This window comes from Lactuca virosa, chromosome 8 (assembly GCF_052849685.1).
Source record: "Lactuca virosa cultivar CGN04683 chromosome 8, Lactuca_virosa_CGN04683_v6, whole genome shotgun sequence".
NCBI lineage: Eukaryota > Viridiplantae > Streptophyta > Magnoliopsida > Asterales > Asteraceae > Lactuca > Lactuca virosa.
In genome coordinates, this window is record NC_136433.1 from 101,169,762 (window position 1) to 101,180,778 (window position 11,017).

Below are 11,017 nucleotides of genomic sequence, written 5' to 3' on the forward strand. Positions count from 1 at the left end.
GTTTCGTGATTATGAGGTTAAACCTTTTGAATGAATCGTCAAGACTCTCACCGACCAGAGCTTTGAAATTGGTGAATTCATTGAGAGAAGTAGTGAGTTTCCTATCTTGAGCTTGTTCAGACCCCTGGTAGGGATTTTTTAGTACATCCCAAATCTCTTTGACAGATTAACAGTTGATGATGATGTCAAAGTTTTCTGGAGCAACACCACATGAAATTTCGTAGAAGGCAATTGCATCCTTCTCCATCTTTTCAAGATCATCATTGGTGGGCCTGTTTATAGCCGCTTGACCACCACCAAGTCTGACTTGAGCACCATTAGTTGTAATAGGAGCGAGAATAGGGACATGAGGTCCTTCTTCTACAGATCTCCACACATCTCTTCCGAGTCTCTTCAAATATCTTTCCATTCTTTGGGACCAATGATGATATTCACTTGTAACAAGTATTGGAGATCTGTTAGAACCTCCAACACCGTTTGAAACATTAAAAGAATAAGCTTATGCCATCTTTCCTTTTTTTAATGAGCTTTAGTGGTATAGAAGGCCTTTTAAATCAGAGTTTGTTGAAAAAGAGTTTCAATTTTCTGAAAGAAGTTAAAAGGCAATCACTTTGGCTCTGATACCAATTGTTGAGAGAAAAACTTCATAAGAGTTAGTAACGAGATAATAAGTTGCGGAATAATAAATTAATCTTAATAGATCTTGTTATCTCAACAATAAAAGTTAGATAAGTTAGATTACAGAAATGTAAGGAAAGTAAATAGCAGCAAGTTTATATCAATAAGCATTAAACATGTAGACACTTAGTTGAATCGTAACATGGTTTTCATGCAAACACAAGTTAGCATATGATGAACAACATAAGTGAATAGAGACTCAGTTTAAGTATTACTAAGATGACTTGAGATATAGAGATGAAAGATTTTATATTGTTAAGCTCTGAATTGGTAAGTAAACATGAAGTGGGAAGCTCTATTTATAGAGTCCCAAAAGTTACCCGAAAATAATAAACTAACATAAAGTACCTGACTTCGGTGATCCTGAAAGGTACATTGGATAATACTACGATTACAAGCAATATCAGTAAAAAGGTAACTTATGATAGTCTTCATGTTACGTTCATCTGCAGGTCTTATTCACGTCTCTAGATTCACATGATGACAAAAGCAGTCTCCGGGTAAGTCTTCTTTGGTTCACAAGGCATTGAGGTCTTCGGGTCCTTCTTAGCTGAAGAGGGTCACTTTCTTGTTTCAACATCACAGATCTGGTATCTTTGTGATAATATCGGTTCTTAGTATAGATTAGACGAAATCCCTGAAATCAAGGGATATACATGTATATATTAGTATATATACAACATTTGGGCATACCCTAATGTGGTGATCATCGTGGTTGTGATTGTGGCTTTGTGTCATTTGGCTTTGTGACAAACCCGACTTCTTTGTGAAGACAAAACCTCTTTTCTTGGTGAAAGGAACAATTTGGTGAACTTCTGTGTTATTTACTTTCTGTTGATTCTTTTGGTTAGATTAGTTTTACGTTTCTTATTCATACTTGAAGTGCATCCGATCATCACAAATCTTCACTAACTATGAAAGGTTCTGAAGTAAACTCATACACATCTAGATTCAATGAGCTTTCACTTCAATGCCTACTGATGGTGACCCCATAGTAAAAAAATATTGAAAGCTATGTTTAGGGACTAGTACCGCAAATCTAGGGCATGGTTATCTCATCAAGGTGAACCACCTGTGACAGTGCCAAACACATAACTTTACGTTTAACCAATAACAAAATCAATGGAGGAACCATGGCTACAAAAGTGCAACCTCCCATGTCTAGAAACAACAAAAGGAAGTTTGATGGAATATACAAGGAAAATGTGAAACAAGAAACATAAAATAAGCAAGTGGTAGTAATGATTTATAACGTTACAACAACAAAAAAGGGCACACTGTCATCATGCAGGAGTATGCTTATACTGTAGCAAACACAACAAGAAAGGGCACACTGTCGAATTTTGTAAAAGCAAGGCACCTACTTTACTGAATCAAGGAACTGCTCAATATCAACTGATAGTGGGTAAAAGATTTGTTATGAGTGTGGAGAGTCAGGGTATCTTAGGAGGAACTGCCCAAAATTGAAAACATAAGATGGGAATGCTCGAGGCAGAGTGTTTTTTTATTGGAGCGATGGATGCTATCTAGGATCTAGCCATGGTGACTGGTGGTAACCGCCGCCACCGTCTCAGTAGTTTGTCTCATGTCCAAAAACTCCCTGGCCAGCTCCTGAACCTCCACAGCTGGCGCAAACTCGGTCTGGAACCTGGACACAAAATCTGACCAGATCATGGCCTCAATGGCTGGAGCTCCCAAAGTATCAGTGACTGCCTTCCACCAGTCTCTAGCTCGCTCCCTTAAACACCCAACAGCAAATCTAACCTTCGACTCCTCAGGGCAGAAGCTCGTTACCTGTGCAGACTCAATGTTCGTAATCCATCGTCTAGCTACAATGGGGTCCTTCACCACGCTGAATTCTGGTGCTCTGCATCCCCTGAAATCCTTGAAGAAGAGCGTATGAGTCCTAGACTGGCCAGGTGCCATGTCACTCCTGAATTCCCTAAGGCGATCCTCCATCAGCTCAATAATACCCTCCTATATCGACCCGAAAATCACCAGGGTCGACTTAAGGATGCCTCTCATAATCTCGGATGCAATGAACTCACACAATCCATCATCAACTGGTTCAGAACCCGTACCCGAACCAGACCCCGATCCTGAGCCCCCTGCTCCATGACGTGTCACCACCATTCTAAAACAAACCATACAATCGTCAGGGTCATACATAATCATCGAGAGGTGTCACACTCTGGCAGTCCTAGTTCCCCGCAGTTCCCCAAAAGTCAAGTATGGATCCTCTGTTTTCAGTAGTACGGGCTCATACTACCTTCCACATCTATCTGTACTTTCCTCCTGGTTTCCCGTGTGTCACAATAGCCGCTTCCGATCCATAAATACAATTCTCAATTAAATAATTATTGTCACTAATCTCATCCTAGGCTTACCCTAGGGTAATCTCCAACCCACTCTCCGCCATCAGCTGCATAAGAAATCCCTGCTATCTCCCCCTAACTAGCTTGCGAATACCAATACATATTACTAAGACCAGATACTTCTTCGAATAAGAGGTCTCTCCCTACAACGGTTAGACTCAAACAAGAGCTGTGCAGTAGGGATAATCCTAGCCTTCTGAAGTTATTTAGTCCTCGTAATATGTAACTTAGCGTATTCGTTTACTAGTTAGTTAAAGATAACTAGAACTCCTAAAAGCACAAAGCAAGCAACATCCGAGCATTGAGTAAACATAACCAAGAGTATACTAATTGGTCCATCATATCACTGACTAATCATTACTAGCATGCAATTCAATAAGCACATACAGTAGGCATACAAGGCATCCTTCCTATATCCTTAACCCTAATCTAGGACGCAAGTCTCATAACCATATCATACATCATAATAAACGTGTGTGGTATCTTGGGAAAACTTACTTGAGCCCGGCCGATTGCACGCATCATACTCCTTGTTCTTCATCAAAAACCCTTAATTTTAAATTTTAGAAAAATTATTTTTCTTGTAAAAACCTCTCAAACCCTCGATTTGAGTCCAGACACCCCCGAAAGTTTTGTTTTTAATTAAGTAATTTAATAAACGATATTCTAAAAACATCGACAATGTCATCCCATATTATAATCAAACCAAAGTATCAATACCACAAAGTGTCATAAGAAAATAATATCAGAGTACACATCCCCAAGAATCTCATAATGCGGAAAAATCATAGTGTGATGCGCTGCGATCATGTCGGCTCCTTTTCTTTCGAAGAAGAAGTACCTGAAACCAAAACTGTAAACCGTAAGCGTGAAGCTTAGTGAGTTCCCCCATGATACCACATAATCACATACTGCCAGGCATATCTGGGTGCGCGACCTACCCTGTTAGTCATATCTAGGTTCCTACCTTGCTGAGCATAATTGGGTGCTCAACCTACCCATGTCAGGCATACCTGGGTGCCTAACCTACCCATGCCAAGTATATATGGGTGCTCGACCTACCCTGTCAGGCATATATGGGTGCCCAACCTACCCTCCGGTTTATTTCAACCGGTTACGGGGTCTATCTCACCCCTACCATTATCACATAATAACATATCATAAACATACTACCAGACATATCTAGGTGCCCAACCTACCCTCTGGTTTACTTCAACCTGCTACGGAGTCTATTTCACCCTTCCTACCACTACCACATAATACATAACATCAAAGCACATAAATCTCTACAGATAGTGGCATACCAGACAATTATCACAAAGATAATCATCTCTATTATAAACAACTACTAGTGGGCCGACATTGGTGCCTTCGACCCACTCATCCCAGGAAGGTAACTCACCTCGAATACTAGAAAGCAGCTGAATAGTCGCCGGCTCCGAATATCAATCCAACTCAATCCCCTAAACATAAAAGATTTCCTTAAGTACTCTTTCATACTCATAACCCCTTAAAGGTCAACTTTGGTCAAATTCGAAGTCAAAGTCAAAGTTCCGAGTCAACTCGTCGAGTTACCCTTCAACTCGTCGAGTTTTCGTGAATCATAGAATCGTGATATCGCGATCCAACTCGTCGAGTTTTTTCATGAACTCGTCGACTTCTTCCTTATCAACAGAATCGAGACATTTCAAATCAACTCGTCGAGTCCATCCTTGAACTCGTCGTGTTCCTCTATCTGTTAGCCGCTTCTTAACTCATTAAGTCATTACTCTTCAGATCTAAACTCTATACTTCAGATCTCGACTGGTAATGCCTATAGAAGTGTAAAGTTTCCAACTTTACACATTAATATCCTTCCTAAAGAGATTAGGCTAAAACCCTAACCCAAAAAGACCAAAGTCTTAATCCAAAAACCACCAAAACTCCAAGATAGACCATGAGGTCACAGATCTGTACTCTAGGGACTAAAAGATCACGTAAAGTTCCCGCTTTCGCTACATACATGGCCCTTAGAAGCTCTAAAAGGCCAAAATAATGGTCTAAAGGTTTCATGGGACTTCCATGGCCATAAAGTTGGCACTTTTATGCCATGAAAATCCTTCAAGACCCTAGATCTGAAGTATTCTCCATTTGGGACGTCCACATCCCAAGAACCATGTCATTTGGACCACAAGCAAGCAAAAAACTCTAAAATGGAGATCTAAATGACCACAAGTCAAGGTTCAATCTTTTTACCAGCAAAATGTCATGGATGAGGCAAGGATTCAGGATCTAGTAGCTCTTCCTTGTGTCTCTAAGCTTCTCCTTCTTCCAATGGCTTCAAGTACACACCAAAACACTCAAAAATGGCTCACAAACACTCAAATGGCTTTAGGGTTTTCGAGGATAGGGTTTAGGGACTTGGAGGCTAGAAATGAGGCTAAACCCTAAGGATTAAGTTGTTTAAATAGGGTGCAAAACCCCGGAATTAGGGTTTCATTTCTGCCAGCCAACTCGTCGATTTGAGACCTCCCAACTCATCGAGTTGGTCACTAAAAATGTGTGGTCCAAAGCCTCTCTACTCGACGAGTCTGTGGCCTCCAACTCGTCGAGTTGCTCTATAAAAATGAATGAGTTATAAGCTAAATACATACCAGGAACCAGGCGTTACAATTCTCCCCTACTTGTCTCAGACTTTTTCCTCGAAGTCTTCTGTCTCGAATAATCTTGGATAATGCTCTCTCATCTCCTCCTCTGGCTCCCATTTCCACTCTGACCCCTTGCGATGCAGCCACTATACCTTCACTAACTGCACAACCTTGTTCCTCAAGGTTTTCGCCTTCTGATCCAAAATCGCCACTAGCCTGTCAATGTTGTTCAGGCGGTCATCCACCTAAATATCCTCTAAGGGCACAACTGCAGAATCATCCACTAAGCATTTCCGCAGCTAGAAAACATGAAAAGTGATGTGGATCTGACTAAGCTCGGCTGGCAGATCCAGTCGATACGCAACCCGGCCCACCCGGGCCAAAACCCTAAACGGTCCAATGAACCTAGGGCCCAACTTGCCCCACTTCCTGAACCTGATGACACCTTTCCAAGCTGACACCTTCAGGGGAACCATATCTTTTACCTGAAACTCTAAGTCTGACCGGCGCTTGTCGGGATAGCTTTTCTACCCACTATGTGCTGTTTGGACCCTGCTCCGGACGTGCCTGTTGTATCATCTCAGCAGTCTTGAGTACCACCTCGGTACTCCCCATGACTCTCTGACCAACCTCACCCCAGCGTATCGGGGTCATGCACTTCCTCCTATAAAGCATCTCGAAGGGAGGTCGATCTATGCTAGCGTGATAACTGTTGTTATACGAAAATTCCGCTAACGGAAGATATGTATCCCAACTTCCACCAAAGTCCAGTACACATGCGCGTAGCATATCCTCCAGAGTCTGAATCGTCCTCTCACTTTGCCCATCCATCTGAGGGTGAAAAGTTGTCCTGAAGTGGAGGCGAGTACCCAACTCGTCATGAAATTTCTTCCAGAATCTGGAAGTGAATCGCACATCCCTGTCAGAAATCACAGAAACCGGCACCCCATGCCGACCTACTACCCATATCGCGTCAACTCCACGTGCCGTCCGAGGCAACTTCGTAATAAAGTCCATAGTTATCTCCTCCCACTTCCACACAGGAATATCCAATGGTTGCATTTTGTCTTGCGGTCTCTGGTTCTCTGCTTTGACTTTCCTGCAAGTCAAGCATCTCTCAACGTACCAGGCTACATCCCGCTTCATGCAGGGCCACCAATAGTCAGGACAAAGATCTCTATACATCTTCGTCGCCCCGGGATGGATAGAAAATTTGGATCTGTGCACCTCCTCCATCAGAACCTGGCGTACACCCCCAAGATATGGAACCCACACTCTCCGATGGATTGTCAATAGACCTCGGCTGTCATAGTCGAATGAGGCAACCTGAACCACGATGCGCTCACTCTTCTGGTGCTCCTCTCGCATAGCCTCTACTTGTGCCTCCTTCGTTGTCTCATATTCAGATTTGGCTGGTCCATCAAGTACCTCAAGCTCTTGTGATCCATGTAAATAGTACAACGGACCCAATAGAGGTAGTGTCGCTAAATATTGAGGGAAAAAACAACTGCCCCCAACTCGAGGTCATGTGTCGGGTGATTCGCCTTGTGAGGCTTTATTTGCCTCGAGGCATAAGCAATGACACGCCCTCACTGCATCAATACTGCGCCTAAGCATGTGATAGACGTGTCACATGACACTACGAAATCCTCAACGCCCTCTAGCAGAGTCAATATCGGTGCCTCACACAACTTCTGCCTCAAAGTCTCGAAAGCTGCCTACTGCTTAGGCCCCCAGCGGAATGTCACCGACTTCTTGGTAAGTCGGGTCAATGGAACAACAATATTGTAGAAATCCTCGATGAACCTCCAATAGTAACCCGCTAGACCAACAAAACTCCGAATCTCGGATGGATACCTCGGAACCTCCCACTGCATCACGGCTTCTATCTTGGCCGGATCGACCACAATACCCTTCTGGTTGACAAGGTGCCCCAGAAACTGCACATCGTGCAACCAGAACTCACACTTGGAGAACTTTGTGAAAAGTCTCTCCTTCCTCAATGTCTCCAGCACTTCCCTCACGTGCCCTTCATGCTACTCCTGAGTCTTGAAGTAAACCAAGATATCATCGATAAAGACTATCACTGACCGATCCAGCATCAGTCTGCAAACGCGGTTCATGAGATCCATGAACGCGGCAGGTGCATTGGTGAGCCCAAACGTCATCACCACGAACTCGTAATGACCATATCGAGTCCCAAAAGGCTGTCTTGTGCACATCTTCATCCCTGACTCTTATCTGGTGATAACCTGATCGCAAATCAATCTTGGAAAACCAAGATGCTCCTTGAAGCTGGTCGAAGAGATCTTCGATCCTCGGGAGTGGGTAACGGTTCTTTACTGTTACCTTATTCAACTCCTGGTAGTCTATACACATTTGGTGGGACCCGTCCTTCTTCTTCACAAATAAAATCGGGGCTCCTCAAGGCGAACTGCTTGGCCTGATAAATCCCTTTTCTAAGAGCTCTTGTAGCTGTGTAGACAACTCCTGCATCTCGGGAGGAGCCAACCGATACGGTGCCATGGCTATTGGAGCCGCACCCAGAGCTAGGTCAATCTTGAACTCCACCTGTCTCTCCGGAGGTACCCCAGGCAATTCTACGTCCGGATATTCCCGCACTACCAGCACATCATCCAGGGTCGCCTTACCCTTTTCCCGGGTATCCATAACATAGGCGACAAAACCTGTGCATCCCTAATGAAGGTAGCACCTAGCTCTCGCTGCAGAACACATGATCGGCCCACAATGCGACCTCTTGCCCTGAATCACTATCTGTCCCCCACTTGGGGTCCTAACCCGAATCAACTACTACCCACAGTCCATCATTTCCCCATTGGGGTTCAGAAAATCCATACCTATGATGACCTTGTTCCCATGCAAAGGAATGGGAACCAAATCCACGAGATAACTCTCGTTGCACATCGTGAGAACACAATCCCTATAAACTTCTGAAGCCCGTAAGGATCGATCGTCCACATTGTCGACCTCTAAAGGACAGTCCAACAAGCTCATAGACTCGGAAAACCACTTGCAGAATGCAAGAGATACGAACGATCGGGTAGCCCCCGAGTCGAATAACACCAATACTGGGATACCGTTCACATGGAGCGATCCTAGAACATAATACATGGAATATAAATATCAAACTGGCATATAATAAAAGCTAAGGGGAAGAAACATACCCGTCACCACATCTGGTCCGATACGCACCTCCTCGGCGGTCATCTGGAAAGCTCAGCTCCTCACCACGGGAGCATCTAACTTTTCCTAACGGCCATCTGTGATCTGCAGGGTCATTGGAGTTGGCGCCGCCACTGGCGCTCCTGATACCAATCTCAGGCAGTTGGCCTCTTTATGGCCCCTCTGATTGCAATGGAAGCAAATCAGGTCTGATGTATGGATGATGGGGGTAGGGGCAGTACAATCCTTGCTAAAGTGCCCAGTCTTACTGTACTTGTAGCAGCCCGATCCCCCTGCCCTGCAGACTCCCTCATGTGGCTTGCCACATTTCTCACAGCGGCTCCAACCCTAGTGGCCCTTCGACCTCGAGTCGAATCCCTTGGGTTTCTTCACCGAAACCCCATTCGTCTTCCCTCTTTCATGCCCTGGCTATCATATCATCCAAAGTCGGGCACGCTAAATAACTGACATATTTTCGAATGTTAGCTCTCAACATATCATGGTATCGGGTTATCTTCATCTCCTCATCACCCGCGTACTGGGGAACCAACAAGGTTGTTTCTCTGAATTTGGCGGTAATCTCCGCCACTGTCTCAGTAGTCTGTCTCATTTCCAAAAACTCCCTGGCCAGTTGCTGAACATCCACAGCTGGCGCAAACTCGGCCCGGATCTTGGACACCAAATCCGACCAGGTCATGGCCTCAATGGTTGGAGCTCCCAAAGTATCGCTGACTGCCTCCCACCAGTCTCTAGCTCACTCCCTTAAACACCCAGTAGCAAATCTAACCTTCGATCCTCAGGGCAGAAGCTCGTCACCTATACAGACTCGATGTCCGCAATCCATCATCTAGCTAAAATGGGGTCCTTCACCCCGCTGAAGTCTGGTGCTTCGCATCCCCTGAAATCCTCGAAGGAGAATGTACGAGTCCCAGACAGGCCAGGTGCCATGTCACTCCTGAATGCCCTAAGGCGATCCTCCATCAGCTCAATGATACCCTCCTTGATCGACCCGAAAATCACCGGGGTCGACTCAAGGATGCCTCTCGTAATCTCGGATGCAATAAACCCGCACAATCTATCATCAACTTGTTCAGAACCCGTACCTGAACCAAACCCCGATCCTGAGTCCCCTGCTCCATGACGTGTCACCACCATTCTGAAACAAACCATACAATCGTCAGGGTCATAAATAATCATCGAGAGGTCTCACACTCTGCCACTCCTGGTTCCCTGCAGTTCCCCAAAATTCAAGTACGGATCATATGCTTTTAGTAGTACGGGCCCATACTACCTTCCACATTTATCCGTCCTTTCCTACTGGTTTGCCTTGGGACACCATAGCCACTTCCTATCCATAAATACAATTCTCAATCAAATAATTCTTGTCACTAATCTCATCCTAGGCTTACCCTAGGGTAATCTCCAACCCACTCTCTGCCATCAGCTGCATAATAAATCCCTGCTATCTCCCCCTAACTAACTTGCGAATACCATTACATATTACTAAGACCATATATTTCTTCGAATGAGAGGTATCTCTCTCTACAACGGTTAGACTCAAACCAGAGCTGCATAGTAGGGATAATCCTAGCCTTCTGAAATTATTTAGTCCTCGTAATATGTAACTTAGCGTATTCGTTTACTAGTTAGTTAAAGATTACTAGAACTCCTAAAATCACAAAGCAAGCAGCATTCAAGCATTGAATAAACATAACCAAGAGTATCCTAATCGGTCCATCATATCACTGACTAATCAGTACTAGCATGCAATTCAATAAGCACATACAGTAGGCATACAAGGCATCCTTCCTAGATCCTTATCCTTAATCTAGCACGCAAGTCTGATAACCATATCGTATATCATAATAAACGTGTGTGGTATCTTGGGAAAACTTACTTGAGCTCGGCCGATTGCACGCAGCACACTCCTTGTTCTTCATCAAAAACCCATAATTTTAAATTTTAGAAAAATTATTTTTCTTGTAAAACCTCTCAAACCCTCGATTTGAGTCCAGACACCCCCGCAATTGTGTCCGAATCCCTCAAACCATGGCTCTGATACCAACTTGTAACATCCCAAAATTTAGAACCAATTTTTTTTTAATTAAGTAATTTAATAAACGATATTTTGAAAACATCTACAGTGTCATCCCA